Source organism: Anabrus simplex, chromosome 1 (genome assembly GCF_040414725.1).
Source record: "Anabrus simplex isolate iqAnaSimp1 chromosome 1, ASM4041472v1, whole genome shotgun sequence".
NCBI classification, from domain to species: Eukaryota; Metazoa; Arthropoda; class Insecta; order Orthoptera; family Tettigoniidae; genus Anabrus; species Anabrus simplex.
Window position 1 is genome coordinate 1575638377 of NC_090265.1, and position 18250 is coordinate 1575656626.

The 18250-nt window shown below is 39.2% G+C and overlaps 1 protein-coding gene and 1 pseudogene across 5 annotated transcripts in view; one reads left to right on the forward strand and one right to left on the reverse strand.

The window, feature by feature from the left end:
- GAPcenA (GTPase activating protein and centrosome-associated) overlaps positions 1-18250 on the forward strand; it is a 316010-nt gene that overhangs the window by 136631 nt on the left and 161129 nt on the right. The window lies entirely within an intron of this gene.
- Positions 1-18250, reverse strand: part of LOC136858857 (uncharacterized) — a 37844-nt pseudogene that overhangs the window by 7447 nt on the left and 12147 nt on the right.

Here is an 18250-nt window from a genome sequence, read left to right on the forward strand (position 1 = left end):
CAAACCTCCTAACAATTAGGTAACAGCTCAACAGCTTTCAAGGTAAAATTTTTAACTTTCACATTTTTCATTTCTCATTGATTTCCCCTTTTCTTCTCTTTTTCCGTCATTTCACTTAACTAATTAAGACAAATCCTCCATTTTCAGATTTCCCTCACATGTAGGACAGCTCAAACACCGATTGCACTGCACAACATTTTCGACCGTTGCCCATTCAACCAACAACTGACTTTCCCACATTTCAACAACAATATATACGCAAACCTTTAGTCAACTAGGAAGAACCTAATGATGTTTTTAACTATCTTCATTTGAAGCCGGTGTTGTTTTAACTCTGTCTTAGCACAGCCTCAGTTTATAATCAACAAAAGCTGTTCACTTGCACTGTGCACTCCATTCAAATAGAATGTGACCAACGGAGTTGACTACCTCATGAATCCCAGAGCGAATTATTTTGGTTGGAGCCAAATTACAAATAGACAAATTGGAATGTTTTACCTCATCAATTTTAACAATTATAAATAAGTGTACGGTAATTATAAATTGTGTTTTATTTGGCCAACTTTTGTATATACTACGTAGAACTACCATCGAACTCAATATAATATGGACTTTGATTACTTCCATTTTTATACTGTGTATATGATGGCCTCATTTTAATATTAAGAAACCACTAACATATTTTACTATGTGTAACTAGTCTATTGTTATTTCGTTTTGGATAGGACTTTGTACGTGTTTTTAATGTATTCTTTCTTACATATTATGTTCATAATTTCCAACCAGACGTCTGGTTTAATTTTGAGGTGCTTTGATATGACTGATGATGCCCCACATGAGGGCGAAACATGTCTCCATTTTAATGATGTTTAACTAAAAATGTTAACATCCTGTAATGTATTGAATAGGTTGGAGTCCAATAAATTCTCTTATATTATTATTACCATATATTGGCGTGGATAATTGTTGATGAACAATCAGATGTATTTTTATGCAGTCTTCTCTGGAAGTTTTTTTTTTTTTCTCGCACGATGAGATGAGAGTAATTTTGTATTTTTTTAACCAAGTTTTTGACCTGACGATAAAAATATACATCGCAGGGTTGCACCAGTGGAGTACATTTAGGGGGAATTACTTTGGTGCTACACGTTGGCAATCCTTCTTCATCTAGGAAGAGCGGATTTGTTTGTCCTCCCCACAAGTCAATCAGCAGAAGAAATTTGTTCTCTTGTACATACGGCTTCATCACATCCGTTAAAATTTTTGTATACAACGCTGTTGTAAGTTTTCCTGATTTTGAAGAAGTGATGACGATAATCCTTTATTTTGCTCCGTATTCATCCACCGTTTTTTTTAATCCTCGGTCCAAAAGAGCCAGTATTCTCTTGTAAGCCTACAAACCTTTGGCAATAGCTTTCCGGAAAGGCTCATAGCATATAATACCTATATAAATGGTCCGTTATTGGACATTATAAATTTTCCAGATAACTAATTCCTGGTTGCCAGCGTTTTGCCCCCGTGTGCTAGGCTGGGCTCATCAGTTAGTACCTAGCACACCTACCAAGACGCATGGCTAGTGCATACCGTGGAGGCCACTGCGTAGGCTAATTGTAGCCACCGGTGTAGGTGTGCTAGGTACCAACTGATGAGCCCAGCCTAGCACACGGGGGCGAAATGCTGGCAACCAGGAATGAGTTAGCTGGAAAATTTATAATGTCCAATAACGGACCATTTATATTGGTATTGTAAATTTACTCATTCGGAACAAATATTACAGATTCCCTCTGGGAATCAACATCTGTATCATCTCATAGCATATTGCGCTGTATATGAGTGGATTACTTTGTTCATATCCTTTGTTTTTACGAAAACCGTTTTTAGCCCTAACTGTTCCAGGGTTCGGTTATACGTCCACTGGTACTGTCAACCTGGAAAGAGAATATTCGAATGTAAATTTATTATATGTGCCGTTAAACAGAGTATTTTATTTGAGGTAGAAAAATAAGAGTTCTTGACTTACCCATTTGATTAGTGTTGATAACAAAATCCGTGTCGTATTGAGGAATGAGAGCTCGAGTTTGGAGTCGAAACGTATCTGCCGCAGCAAAGATTTCCTGTTTTGTAGCTGTCTCTTTTTCCGACACAAATCTTTGTAATTTTCCTCTGACGAATCTTATGCCTTTGCTTAATGTCGATGACCCACGATTCGGAGGCTTTCAATTGCAACTCCGGAAATTGACTGGCAGCAGCAACTGCCCATTGTTGCAAGTTTCTTGTGGTGACTTGCTGGTTACAACATCGCGCTTCTACGAAGCGATCATATGTCCATGAGTATTTATCCTTCTGGGTTCCACCATTTTTAATATGTTGTTCCCAAATTTTCAAATCTTGCATATGCTTCAAGCGAGATGTTCCTTTCATTTGCAAACTTTTTAAACTCCACGTTGGATGCACTTATTAACCACCATTATTTTGTAGTCGAATGGAACGTAACCTGGATCCACTTTCATTTTTTTTTCATCGGGTTCATACTCATCACTTGAAGACGATCTGGCACCCTCCATCATTTGATATTCTTCTTCTTGGTCGATTTCTTCGCGCCAGATCAACTCTTTGTCGCATATAAACTGATACTCCGATAAAACTTCCACTACTTTCTCGTGTATTTTATTTCCCATTTGAATGTGTTCTTCGGTTATCACTTCAGCATTTTCTGATTAGATTAGACTTTCATCGGCCAAAAGATGTAAACTATAATCCATCGCTGTCTTCAATTGTTGTTTCGACGCTTCGCTGTGGATGCTATCGTCTGGCTCCTGTTCTTTTTCCGTCGACGTTCCAGGCATATCAAAAGTTTCACTTTTGTCCGACAATAGGGAATGTGCCATAAACGTGAATAGTCGTTTCACAATAAAATTCATTTTCACCTGCAGGTTGCTACTGGCGGCTGCATGCGAACAATAGATTCTTGACGCCAGTAGAAAACCGATGTCCCTGACCCTTAGGGATGACGCTAGCTAGGGAGCTCATTTGTTTGCTAGCTCTTGGCCAATTAACTTGAATTGTGCAAGAATACTGTTAGAATATTCTGGAAGATATCAAAATTTTTTGAAATTAAATTGTGTTGAAAATATTGTGGAAAAATTGACAATGTCAGACAAAAGTGAAAGTTTTGATATGCCTTGAACGTCGACAGAAAAAGAACACGAGCCAGACGATAGCATCCACAGCGAATGGGATGTTGGGATGCAAAAATCGGACTTCGAATTACGTGATTTCGAATTAACCGCCGTTAACTCGAAGTTCAGAAATGCCAACCCCTGCTGCATCACAAAATATTCTAAGATCCTTTAAAGCATGCAATCACCTTGATTCACAGTTAAACCTTTCAAATGCCATAGGGAAAAAAATTCCTGAACGTATCCAACAAGGTGCATTCATTGAAATAATGCTCTTGGATAACGCCATACACAGTCAAACGTAACCTCACACCCAGGAAAAATAAAACATGATTCAAAGACAAGGAGTACTGTATATGCACGACGCAATTTAAGCAAATAGGTTATAACCTACTTGATTTAAGTGCAGTATAAAACACTTGCACAGGGGAGCCAACAAGGCTGTCCTAATTGGAAACACATTACACCAACCAAACAAACTTTAAAAACCCAGACATATATTGGAATGGCACCAACAATACAAACTTTAAAAACCCAGACATATATTTAAAACAAATACCAATAATAATAGATAACTTTGTACAGTACCTGAATAGTTCACAATTGTTTAATGATCCAGTAGTTTGTTTTTTTTTCTCCACACATTAGGCTTATTGCCTTTTAAAGAAAGAATGTATGAGAGGTTGCTTCATCATTTTTTTTTTTTTACACTAGCTACGAACTGCTCCATATGGGCCATAACCTTAATTGTAGCGTTGTCAGCATCACTTGCACTTATCACTGAATCCAACCCGGCGAGAGCGGCAAGTACATAATTCTTTGACAGAATAGTTGCCGCCTGCGCCGTATCTTCGTCGTGTTCAACATCAGCTGTACCTGCATCTCCCTTTGGCGTCAATGATCACAGCTGATCATCATGGCGGAATCCCGCTCTTCTCCTCATGGTCTATGGCGATGTATTCGGAGAAAGTCATACTGACATCGGACTTTTGCCATAAATCCTCTCATTCATCTTCATTGTCATCTTCTTCTTCTCTTCCTTCTTCTACTTCATTTAACGAACCAAAACCACACTTGACGAAGCACTTCTTGATTGTCGATGAAGGAACAGAGTCCCAGGCAACTGTCACACTCCGCATTGCATCTATTACGTTCCACTTGCGTATTTCTTCCGCCGGAATATTTCTAACAACTTCCCGGAGAAAGTAACACACCAGTTGCTTTCTGTAAGTACGTTTCACAGATGAAATTATGCCTTGGTCTAGGGACTGCAAGTAGCTCGTAGTGTTGGCTGGCAGAAAAAGAAAGCGCACGTTTTAAAATTAAATTGTTTGTGTGCAGCGCACTAATCCAACAACAGAAGTATTTTCCTGTCCTGGCATGCCATTTTGCGCTCAAGGCATACCAGCCACTCCTCAAAAATTTTGCCTGTCATCCAGGAATTTTTAGATGACTTATATTTGCACAGAAAGTGCCTGATTCCCTTAAAAACATCGCAGCTTCTCGAATTTGCCTATGACGTGGGGAGGAAGTCTCTCGCTTCCGTCTGCATTGCAACACAGAAGGACTGTGACCCTATCCTTATAAGATTTCCCGCCATGGCACTTCTCTCCCTTAAAACCATAAGTCTGTTTGGGCTCGGCATTAAAAAACAATGCAGTCTCATCGGCATTGAAGATATGGTTCAGTGCATACGAATTGATTATGTGAGCCATGTTTTCTCGCCATCTGTCTACACCACTAGTGTTCACTGATTCGGCTTCTCCGCACACTGCCTGCCTCGTGATATTGTGCCGTTCCTTAAAACGCTGAATCCACCCGTTCGAACACTGAAACTCAAGACCCATCTTCAGCGCCAGTTCATTTGCCTTCTCCTTAATAATCTCCCCATCTTCAGGGATATTGTTTGCTCGAACATGCCGAAACCACTCGATCAATTGTACTTCCAAATCAGAGTGTTTAGCTCCTCAAATGCGCATTTGCTTTGCTGTATTTACACCTCGCATTTCCTGAGCTTCTATGCTCTCACGATTTTTTAAAAACATTGAAAGTGTGGACACAGGAATTCCAAAGTCTTTAGCTATTTCAGTTTTCGTTTTCTGTCCTTTGTCGACCTCCCTTAAAATTTTCACTTTCTCGCTGAGAGTCTTTGAAGAATACTGACGCTTAGCCATCGCAAAACAAAAAAGGAACACACGTGCCCTAAACTAAAATATTGTAACAATAAACTAAAACACAGTATTAATAAAATATAATAACTTCGAAGTTTATAACTCCCAATAAGACTTTAAGTGCAATGAGTAACTAGAAAAATACAAAAGAACTATGATTTCACTAGAACTTGACAACTCTGAAGCTCGCTGTAGACACACCAAACTCAAAGTGGAAGTGTGGAAAGATACACGTTCCGGACACCAAACTCAAAGTGAAAGGGCGGAAAGATACACGGTCTGGAAGACGCGTTCTATCGTGACGCGGAGAATTTTTCATTCGAATTACGCCGTAAAGTATCATTTTTAACAAATTGCAGGACAATTTTGAATTAAAAGTCTGAATTTCAATACTGGGACCGACGTTGTTCTTCGAATTACGAATTATCTGTATTTCGAATTAAACAATTTAAATAACATGCAAAACCGTACCTCTTGTTTCGGGGAACGAGACATTCTTCGAATTACGCAGCATTTTGAATTAACCTATTTCGAATTGTCGAGGTTCTACTGTATTAAGTATGGCTACAAGCTCTCAAAATCGCTCATTCACAGCCAAAGGTAAGCTTAGGGGAATGCAAGAGGCAGAGAAAATTGGAAACCGTGCAGCAAGAAGAACATATGATGTCAAAGAAAGTTGAACTTGTGACTGGCAAAAACAAAACATGACTTTTAAAAAATTAGCAAATAGTAAAGGCCAGACATTTCACACAACACATTCCCAAACAGCTAATACCAGAGAACACACATAACACATAGATGAAACTAGGAGATAGTAAATATCAGAAGAAAATAAGAAAATAAGCAAACTGCATGACAGTTCTGATCAGCAGGTTGCCTACCAAACAGCATGTAAAGATAATGTTTTTTTTAACCATTTCGTTAGGCCCTTTAAACAACAAGCATCATCATCATCATCATCATTATCATCATCATTTTTTAACTTTTTAATTGTTTGGTGTTTATGTATACATACTCCTTCTGTGCGGGTAAGTTTTTTTCCCCAAGAATATGCAATTGTTGAAAAATAGCTTTACCAGTTTTTAACTAATATTTCAAGATACAAAAATAACAACAATTCCCCTTTTCGAGCTGACACCAGATTGGGGCAAATATGGTTCCTCTCCACTTTGTCCTGTCTCTCCACCATTCCTCATCCAACACTGTGTTCCAATCCCGGTTCCGTTGTCCTGTGCTGTTCTTCACAGAGTCAATCCTTCGTAATCTTGGTCTTCCACATCCTCTCTTCCCTGTCATTTGTCTTTCTAGTGCTTGTCTTAGCAGTGTTTCATCTGCTTGACATGTCCAAACCATCTCAATATGTTCTCTTCCAGCTTGTCATTTAGTTTTCACACATTTAGCTCTTTCCATATGTCTTCATTTCTCACTCTACCCATCCTTGTCTTCTGTACCATACTCTCAGGAATTTCATTTCAGTTGTCTGCACTCTTCTGTCATCTCTCTGAGTCATTATCAAGGTTTTTGCTGCATATGCCATTATACTCAATCCGCCAGAAAAATGTATACACTCCTTACAGAACACAAGCTATTTATTTATTTTATTTATTTGAACTATTGTTCACACTAGTAGTACTGTCTTTAGTTAAGCATATGTTTACATTAGATGTTTACCATTCGCTTCCAGACCCATAGGAGAATGACAAGCGGTCGCCACAACTACGTTGGTCAACGTTGCAATGAAGATCGCTGCACATGCTGCTGTAATCTTCTGGCGAAGGGTCTCCAGCATGCGCGGCTTATGTCAATAGACTTGATCTTTCACAGTTCCCCCACAAGTAAAATTCTATAGGGGTAAGATCTGGTGACCATTGGGGGGAACTCAGTGGGCCTTTTTCGTCTAATCCAATGTCCCTGCAGATTGTAATCCAGGAAAGTATGGTATTAGAAGACCTCATTATCGGCTCCATAAAGTGCACGTACAGCTGGTAAAATTAATCTGTGTATCATTAATAAGTACACTTCTCCAGTGACAGTACCATCAAAGAAAAAGGGTGCTACTAATCCCCTAGACCAGACGTCATCACGTAGTTGCTCTAGGGGGCCGGTGTTACTTGCTCCGCACGGGACGGCTGTTTGTCACATGACGAGAGAGCAGCGGACAGGCGGGTTGCATACAGTGGTCGTACTGTACTCGGAAATGTTACCATATGAACAACAGCTATTATAATAATAATAATTTGGAGCTAGGATCATGTGAGACGAACAGGACACAGATTACAGAGTATAGCAGGACAAGAAAATTATTCATTGACAAAGGAAATATACAGCAGTGTACAATATTTCCCGAATAAATACATTTTCACAATTAATTGAAGCTTTGGGTCACGTACATTTACCAAAAGAAAATACAATTTATGCGATTTGTAGACATTCTTTGCACTCTTATTAACATACATTTCAATATTTGTATGGCATTTATGACTATGACAAGAAATTAAACACGCAAACTGAAACATATCACTGGTGTACTCCTCCTTCACGGGACCTTTGGGCTCGTTTAGATAGTATTGTATCAATGTTTGGTACTATCGTTTGCGTATTGGCTAGTCGCAAAACACCAGGAGAGTTGGCCGTGCGGTTAGGAGCCCGCAGTTGTGAGCTTGCATCCGGGAAATGGTAGGTTCGAATCCCACTGTCGGCAGCCCTGAAGATGGTTTTCCGTGGTTTCCCATTTTCACACCAGGCAAATGCTGGAGCTGTACCTTAATTAAGACCACGGCTGCTTCCTTCCCATTCCTAGGCCTTTCCTATCCCATCGTCACCATAAGACCTATCTGTGTCGCTGTGACATAAAGCAAATGGCAAAAAAAAAAAAAAAATCGCAAAAAACATTTAAAGTTTTCATCGGTGAGCCTACTTCTGTGTCTAGATTTACAAAACTTCAATATTGAAAACATCTGTTCACATAAGTAAGTTTATCCAAAAATACTAACAATATGAGCATTAAATGTGTACAATCTAGGAAATCTCTCCGGTGGAAAGTGAACATAAAATTCAGTCAAACTGTTTACGTTTGCAAACCTATCTTTCATTTGAGTATCGCACTGGTTCTGTTCTGGTCTAACAGTTTACACATCCACTGAGATGGGCGTAGCGAACACCTGCAGATCCTTTTTTAATGCCTGAATATAATGAAACCTACTCTCAAAATCGGCATAAGTGATCTTAAAACCTCTTTATATTCTTAAATATTTTGCTGTGTTATTTTCTTGAACTATTAAATACTCTTCTTCCCAGAAAGGTTTGAAACTTATTGGCATTGATGGCCTACGTTGTGCTGAACTCTCTTCCATAGTAAATGCAACATTTACCGACTACATTTGAACGCCCTGTCTCCTCACGAGTTCACCCGTATCGTGTCGCAATGTAACCTGTCCAGAAAGATGTGCTATACCTTTGCACCAGTGGCCTTCAGTACATACTACGTCAAGCACTTCCCCTACTTGCTCGCTAAGCTGCTCTCATTCCTCGAGAGGGGGGAGCAAACTTGCTCCGAAGGCATTTCGCTCTCGATTGACGATGATTGCCCACACCAGACATTAACCCCTGGTAGATTGACCGCCTTGTCCACATGAACATGCGGATTTTTCAGTGCCCAGTAGACACAGTTATGTCAATTCACTGTTCTATTAAGTTTAAACTGGGCCTCATCAAACCACACTACCTTCATCAAAAACGGTTCATCTTGACTTACCATTGGTTGATACCATTCGCAGAATTGCAGTCGACGATTAGTATCGTCGTCATTAAGTGCATGCAGTATTCGTGCGATGTAAACTTCCAACTTAGCGGCTTTCACTGTCCCCACTTCTTGTGCACATTGCGTAGGAGTAGCAAACCCTTTTCCAACACGAGAGCCGGTGAAGCAGGACTAGTAGCTGTACGCGTTCTTCCCGATCTTTTTTTTTGGTGAATATTACAAATCATTCCATTCGTCTGACACTTATCAGTAACACATTTAATTATTAGGCTTGTTGGAAGTTCTGTTTCAAACTCCCTCCTCCACTGACGTTGCACTTCAACGGCATTACAATGAAATTGAAATAATAAATAAGGTAGTTCAACCTATTCAATACAAATAAATATGAAATGTAGTATTACATTCCTATTTAATTAAAAGCGGAAGCGGTACCAGTTTTGACCCTAATCTGGGTCATCATCAGCCGAATAAAATGCAAAAAATAATGCATAGGTAAATAAGAAATTAAAGAGTGAGTCTTTCACAAAAACAGTTGAAGAGGCAAAATATGTTAATGGGGATTGGCACTGTGCAATTTTAAATCGTAAAATCGAGAAGAAGTAGAAAGTCAGTCACTTATAAGAAGTAAGGCGTGATCTTCTGAATAGTAGCACAACACACGCAAATTTCAGCACTGTCTCATAATGTTTACAAGAAGAGGTGAAAAGTTAAATGAGCCAGCAAATGAGGCGTGATGTCACAATATAATTAATGAATATGAAGTCCCAAAATTGTTTAGAAGTTGAAGACGAGTCGCTTGATTGAAGCGAATTGCTAGCTCCTGAAGATCAGCGCAACACACTCAATGTCCGGCACTGTGCTTTCAAATTCCGACTGAACTCGGTGAATAGTTTGACGAACCAGTCTGCAATTGCTTCTGCTGCGAAAATGTGTGTTTCAAAACCCAGATTCAATTTTCCATACCTTACAAAGTTCGTACCCACGTTTTCTACCTCCAATAACCCACCCTCCTAACCCACCCTAAAATACTCCTCCTTTAATTCCCTATCTTATACTTTCCCATCTTCTTTCAACTTCCAACCCTTTTATCTTCTCTTATTTACTAATCCTCTTCCTTTATTAAATTCTATCTTGTCTTTTCACCTCTCCTCTCAAGAAAAAAAAAAAAAAAAAAACCTACTTTTTTCGAATTGAACTGTGTGTACTATAGTGCCACCTGCATTTTGGGTTTTTACATTCAAATTTAAACTCATACTTTGCGCTGCCTTGGACTACCTCAATTACGACCTGAATTCTTATTTTCAAGAAGTAGCACACTGTGCATATACGCTTTTCATTTGTTTCCGGTATTGCGCTTTTTACCATTTTTCTCTTCACAATTGTTTTTACGTCAACTGTTCTAATGAATCTACAAGATCCTGTTTACGTACTTAAATTATATTAAATTGTATTTTATATATATACACATTTTCGCAACAGAAGCAATTACAGACTGGTTCGTCAAGCTATTCACTGAGTTCAGTCGGCATTTGAAAGCACAGTGACGGACATTGAGTGTGTTGCGCTGATCTTCAGGAGCTAGCAATTCGCTTAAATCAAGCAGCTCGTCTTCAACTTCTAAACAATTTTTGGACTTCATATTCATTAATTATATTGTGACATCGCGCCTCATTTGCTGGCTCATTTAACTTTTCACCTCTTCTTGTAAACATTATGAGACAGTGCTGAAATTTGCGTGTGTTGTGCTACTATTCAGAAGATCGCGCCTTACTTCTTATAAGTGACTGACTTTCTACTTCTTCTCGATTTTACGATTTAAAATTGCACAGTGCCAATCCCCATTAACATATTTTGCTTCTTCAACTGTTTTTGTGAAAGACTCACTCTTTAATTTCTCATTTACCTATGCATTGTTTTTTGCATTTTATTCGGCTGATGATGACCCTGATTAGGGTCGAAACCGCTTCCGCTTTTAATTAAATAGGAATATAATACTACATTTCATATTTATTTGTATTGAATAGGTTGAACTACCTTATTTATTATTTCAGTTTCATTGTGATACATTTCAATACGGAACATTATGAAATTTTTATCTTCAACGGCATTATCAAACCTGATCAACAACTTCAGAATGCATTTTCGCTGCTTGAACATCAAGTAATGCATTTAATTGTTAGGCATGTTGGAAGTTCTGTTTCAAACTCCCTCCTCCACTGACGTTGCATTTCAACAGCATTATCAAACCTGATAAACCCCTTCAGAATGTATTTTCGCTGCTTGAACGTCAAGCATGCTCCAGCCATTTTCCTTCTATTGTGATGCAAGTACCAACATCTGTTGGGTGAAATACCATACTACAACATACTGGTACTTCAAAAAATTGACAAATGAGACACACCAAACAGGGCTTAATAAACTTGTTGTGGCCTCTAGATTAATTTTGACAACCTATAAATTATAATACTTTAGAGTATGTTTACATTTTTTACCTGACCTGTACTTTAGTGTTCTATTTACCCCATCCGGTGTTATTGGAACAAGGAGGATTAACCTTTTCATTGCTGAGATAAATTATCTTCTGTAAAAGCCCTGTGCTGAATTATTTTTAATAATTAACTTCAATACATAAAAGTCGGAAATAAGATGGGAAAACCAGAGAGTTCTTGCCTGCTTGTCATATATTTTTATACTAAATATGGAAGGTCCTAAACTGATTTTTCGAACACAAAATTAGCTGTATGTTGTGCAGGAAATTCAAGGTTGTCCAACATAAAACGCCAACAATTGAACAAAAATCGAACTAATAATTAAAAATAACAGTAAAAAGCTCAACTTACATGTTTCAGTGGCTACAGGTGGTCCTAGCTGTCCACTTCCAAGTACCAATATATAACTAAACTGAAGACAATAACTTCAGGGGTGTCTAAAAAGAGTAAATATGTATCTAAATTTTACGGTAAAATATTATTCAAGATAAAACGCTGAGAATGCATTAAAAATGCATGTTCATGCATGGTTCATGTTTGTGGGTTACTGTAGTCACGACCTAGTTCGTGAACCATGGGCAATGGTTGAGTGGCCTAGTAAGTGGTCCTGAGAGTCGGGATACCAGTTACTATGGAATGGGAGTGGGCATCTCAGACATATTCTGTGTCCTGGCCCTCCTTGTGCTCAGGTGGCTAGGACTACACAATCCACCGGTGGTCCATAACCCGTTAGAGGAGAGATCCTCACTTGGACTATATGTAAGTAGGGTAGCATCCTGCTTCATGAATCTACCGAGCTCAGAACATTTTAAGCAAGCCTCGGACCTATGGGAGTAACGGAGTCCCACTCCCATTTGACAGGCGAGGGACTCCTTGGAAACAACTTGGCGAACGAAATGGAATTCGATGGGGAGCTATCAATATTAATGGGGCTTATGGAAGAAAGAAAGTAGAACTGGCTGAGTCAGCAAAGAGGATGCATCTGGATGTGCTAGGAGTAAGTGATATTCGGGTAAGGGGAGATAACGAGGAAGACATAGGAGATTATAAAGTGTACTTGACGGGTGTTAGAAAGGGAAGGGCAGAGTCTGGGGTAGGGCTCTTTATCAGGAATACCATTGTACGGAACATAGTTTCTGTTAGGCACGTAAATGAGCGAATGATGTGGGTAGATTTATCAGTTGGAGGAATTAGGACTAGAATTGTGTCCGTGTATTCACCATGTGAGGGTGCGAATGAGGATGAAATTGACAAGTTTTATGAAGCATTGAGTGACATCGTGGTCAGGGTCAACAGCAAGGATAGAATAGTGCTAGTGGGTGATTTCAATGCGAGAGTTGGGAATAGAACTGAAGGATACGAAAGGGTGATTGGTAAATGTGGGGAAGATATGGAAGCTAAGGGGAATGAGAAGCATTTGCTGGACTTCTGTGCTAGTATGGGTTTAGCTGTTACGAATACATTCTTCAAGCATAAGGCTATTCACCGCTACACATGGGAGGCTAGGGGTACCAGATCCATAATAGACTATATCTTGACAGACTTCGAATTCAGGAAATCTGTTAGGAATGTACGAGTTTTCCGCAGATTTTTCGATGATACAGACCACTATCTGATCTGTAGTGAACTAAGTATCTCTAGGCCTAGGGTAGATAAAGTGAAATCTGTCTGCAAACGAATAAGGGTAGAAAATCTCCAGGAGGAGCAAATTAGACGGAAGTACATGGATATGATTAGTGAGAAGTTTCGAACAGTAGACAGTAAGCAGGTTCAGGATATAGAAAGTGAATGGGTGGCATACAGGGATGCTGTATTTGAAACAGCAAGGGAATGCCTAGGAACAACTGTGTGTAAAGATGGGAAAAGGTGAACATCTTGGTGGAATGATGAAGTGAGAGCAGCTTGTAAACGTAAAAAGAAGGCTTATCAAAAATGGCTCCAAACAAGGGCCAAGGCAGACAGGGAGCTGTACGTAGATGAAAGAAACAGAGCGAAACAAATAGTTGTTGAATCCAAAAAGAAGTCCTGGGAAGATTTTGGTAATAACCTGGAAAGGCTATGTCAAGCAGCAGGGAAACCTTTCTGGACAGTAATAAAGAATCTTAGGAAGGAAGGGAAAAAGGAAATGAACAGTGTTTTGAGTAATTCAGGTGAACTCATAATAGATCCCAGGGAATCACAGGAGAGGTGGAGGGAATATTTTGAACATCTTCTCAATGTAAAAGGAAATCATTCTGGTGGTGTTGTGAACAGCCAAGCAAATGGGGAGGAGGAAAATGATGTTGGTGAAATTATGCTTGAGGAAGTGGAAAGGATGGTAAATAAACTCCATTGTCAGAAGGCAGCAGGAATAGATGAAATTATGCCTGAAAGGAAAGGTTAGCTCCCCACCAACAATATTTTCAGTGTTGTCATATCAATGCACAATCGCTTCTTTGTCACTTCGACGAAATACAGGCTCTATTTAGTAACAGTAACTTGCATTGTATTTGTGTAACAGAGACATGGTTACAGCAGTCACTCAAATCTGATCTCGTAAAGCTGAATAACATGACGCTACATCGCCTAGATCGTTTAAATCGTGTAGGGGCGGTTGCGCTATATATTGCCATAGCGACTTAGAACGTAAAATAATTATGACCTCAGATCCTAAGACTCCATTTCGACCTGAATTCATGTTTGTTGAACTCTTGGTTAATAATCAAAAACTACTGATCGGAGTGGTATACAAGGCGCCGGACATACGACATATATCTGACCTAGAAGTGGCATTATCGAAGTTAACTCCGCTGTACGAAAACATAATCATTCTTGGTGACTTCAGTACTAATCTCCTAGTTACAAGTAACGAATCAACATACTTACAAAACTTATTCCATGGCATGGATTACAATATACTGACACTAGACGCGACTAACCATGTTCACAGAATAAACCACACGTCTCACACACTGATTGACCTTATTATAACAAACAATCCGCAGAAAGTGGTAAAACATGGACAGGTTGCTGTACCAGGTATTTCGACCCACGATCTCATATACCTATGTTACTCTCTCAAGGCACCAAAGTACAAAACCAGGTACATAATGCGAAGGGACTTCAAGCATTTTAATACTGAGATAATACGAAATGAAGCATATCAATTGCCGTGGAATGACATTCTACTGACTAATGACATTGATGATAAGGTTGACAGACTGAACTCTTTAATATTAGGACTGTATGACACACACTCCAAAGAAGCAAATTCGAGTTTCTCACCCTTCGTCTCCTTGGCTAACAAATGAAATTAAGTCGGTCATGGCAAATCGTGATGCTTGGTATAGGCGATCTAGGCGAACTGAAAGCACTAGTGATTTCGAAAATTACCGTATTCTTCGAAATCAAGTTAAGAAATTAATTCGTAACAGCAAGTATAAATATATTCAAGAGATAACAAACAGACGAAATTCAGAACTAATATGGAGACATTTGCATCAGATGGGTATAGGTCGCATCCTGACCGTGCAGACACCCAGCATACCACTTGATGATCTAAATTCTCATTTTACGAAAGCAGCATACACTAATAATGATATTACTGACAATAATGACTATGATGCTAACTATACTAATAATGATAATAATAATAGTAGTAATAATCATACTGGGCGAGTTGGCCGTGCGCGTAGAGGCGCGCGGCTGTGAGCTTGCATCCGGGAGATAGTAGGTTCGAATCCCACTATCGGCAGCCCTGAAGATGGTTTTTCGTGGTTTCCCATTTTCACACCAGGCAAATGCTGGGGCTGTACCTTAATTAAGGCCACGGCCGCTTCCTTCCAACTCTAGGCCTTTCCTATCCCATCGTCGCCATAAGACCTAACTGTGTCGGTGCGACGTAAAGCCCCTAACAAAAAAAAAAAGTAATAATCCTCATCATCGACCAGTTGATGACCTAACTGATGATATTAACGCCATAAATGTTCATTCCCGAGTAAATCAAGTAAAATTCACTTTCAAAAAAGTTGGTGCGAACGATGTGAAGCGTGTAATTTACTCCCTCAAGTCAGATGCTCCGGGTAATGACGACATACCATTATCCTTCATAAAAAATATTATTGGTGCCATATTACCTATTCTGATGCATATATTTAATCATTGCCTCGTACAGGGAGTATTCCCAACTGTGTGGAAGCACGGTATCGTCATTCCTACTCCTAAGAAGAATTCTCCTAGTTTACCATCAGATTATCGCCCTATATCCATTCTCCCACCCCTTTCCAAAGTACTAGAACGCTTGGTACACGAACAAGTCCTCACTTACTTGACTAACTTCTCACTGCTTGACCCTTACCAATCTGGTTTCAAGAAAGGACACAGCACAACGACTGCCCTACTGAAAGTAACTGATGATATCTGACAGGCAATGGACACTCGACAAGTGACTGTACTGGTTCTACTTGATTTTTCTAGTGCTTTTGATACTGTTGTTCCTCAACTGCTACTTTCAGAATTGGATTCATTAAATTTCAGCAAGACGGCAATAAACTTTTTCAGTTCGTACCTCAAAAATCGCCGTCAGTGTGTCAAGGTAAATAATAGCAGATCTGAGTGGCTTAACAAACCCCTTGGTGTCCCCCAAGGGTCTGTACGTGGACCATTGCTGTTTGCAATTTACTTACATGATGTTGCCAAATCGATTACACATTGCAAGTATCATCTTTATGCTGATGATCTGCAGATCTACTACCACTCAAGAACTGATAAAATTCAGAGTACTGTAGAAAAAGTTAATGCTGATTTAAGTCTCATAAGTAATTTTGCATTGAGTAACAATCTCAAAATTAATCCTCTTAAAACGCAAGCAATAATCATTGGTACTTCGAAAAACTTACACGTCTTAAAACAATACGAAATTCCTCCTGTAGCACTAAACAATACCATTATTCCATTTTGTGAAACAGTTATGAATCTTGGTGTGGCTATAAGCGAAACATTGAACTGGTCGCAACATGTGACGAATGTGTGCCAAAAGGTATATCAAAGCCTGCATCCTCTGAAGCGGTTTAAAAATATATTTCCTTGGTCCTTGAAAATAAAGCTCATTCAATCACTCTTGTTTCCAATTCTCGAATACTGTGATACAGTTTTTATTTATATCAATAACGAGCAAAGCATGAGACTGCAACGTGCCCAAAATGCATGCATCAGATATGCATTCGACATACAACCATACGCCCATGTATCCCCATTCTATACACAATTATCTTGGTTACGACTGAATGGCAGACGTAGACTCCATGCAACTACTTTGGTGTATCAAGTGCTTTCTGAAAACACTCCTCCTTACCTATCCACCAGATTTCGCTACCTTAGTTCCCTACACCTGTTCAATACCCGGTCAGGATGTACGCTAGAAATTCCTGTGCATCGAACCGCAACCTACAACAGATCGTTCACGATCACCGCCACAAGCTGGTGGAATGAACTCCCCAATGACATCAGAGAAGCTAAATGTAAGACAAAATTTAAAATTCTTTGCCAGCGTCATCTTTTAAGCACTTCCAGTCTTTCTTGAGTGTGAATGGGATGCATGAATGAGAGTGAATATGGTTGTTTATTGCAATGTGTTCCTGTATATAATTTAGTTATACTTTACTCACCTTAGTTTAGTTAGTGATACTTTAGTTGCTTTAGTTATACTTTAGGTTGTAAAAATTTCATATGTTTAAATTTTATGTAAAAATTACATTGTATATACATGAAGTGGTTAAGTGTAAGAAAGGGCCGGGAGCCCTAACTTCGCCACAATAAAGACGCTTTAATAATAATAATAATAAAAATGGTGAAGTATAGTGGGAAGGCAGGGATGAAATGGCTTCATAGAGTAGTAAAATTAGCATGGAGTGTTGGTAAGGTACCTTCAGATTGGGCAAAAGCACTAATTGCACCTATCTATAAGCAAGGGAACAGGAAAGATTGCAACAACTATCGAGGTATCTCATTGATTAGTATACCAGGCAAAGTATTCACTGGCATCTTGGAAGATAGGGTGCGATCAGTCGTTGAGAGGAAGTTGGATGAAAACCAGTGTGGTTTCAGACCACAGAGAGGCTGTCAGGATCAGATTTTCAGTATGCGCCAGGTAATTGAAAAATGCTACAAGAGGAATAGGCAGTTGTGTTTATGTTTTGTAGATCTAGAGAAAGCTTATGACAGGGTACCGAGGGAAAAGATGTTCGCCATACTGGGGGACTATGGAATTAAAGGCAGATTATTAAAAGCAATCAAAGGCATTTATGTTGACAATTGGGCTTCAGTGAGAATTGATGGTAGAATGAGTTCTTGGTTCAGGGTACTTACAGGAGTTAGACAAGGCTGTAATCTTTCACCTTTGCTGTTCGTAGTTTACATGGATCATCTGCTGAAATGTATAAAATGGCAGGGAGGGATTCAATTAGGTGGAAATGTAGTAAGCAGTCTTGGCCTATGCTGACGATTTGGTCCTAATGGCAGATTGTGCCGAAAGCCTACAGTCTAATATCTGGGAACTAGAAAATAGGTGCAATGAGTATGGTATGAAAATTAGCCTCTCCAAGACTAAATTGATGTCAGTAGGTAAGAAATTCAACAGAATTGAATGTCAGGTGGGTGATACAAAGCTGGAAC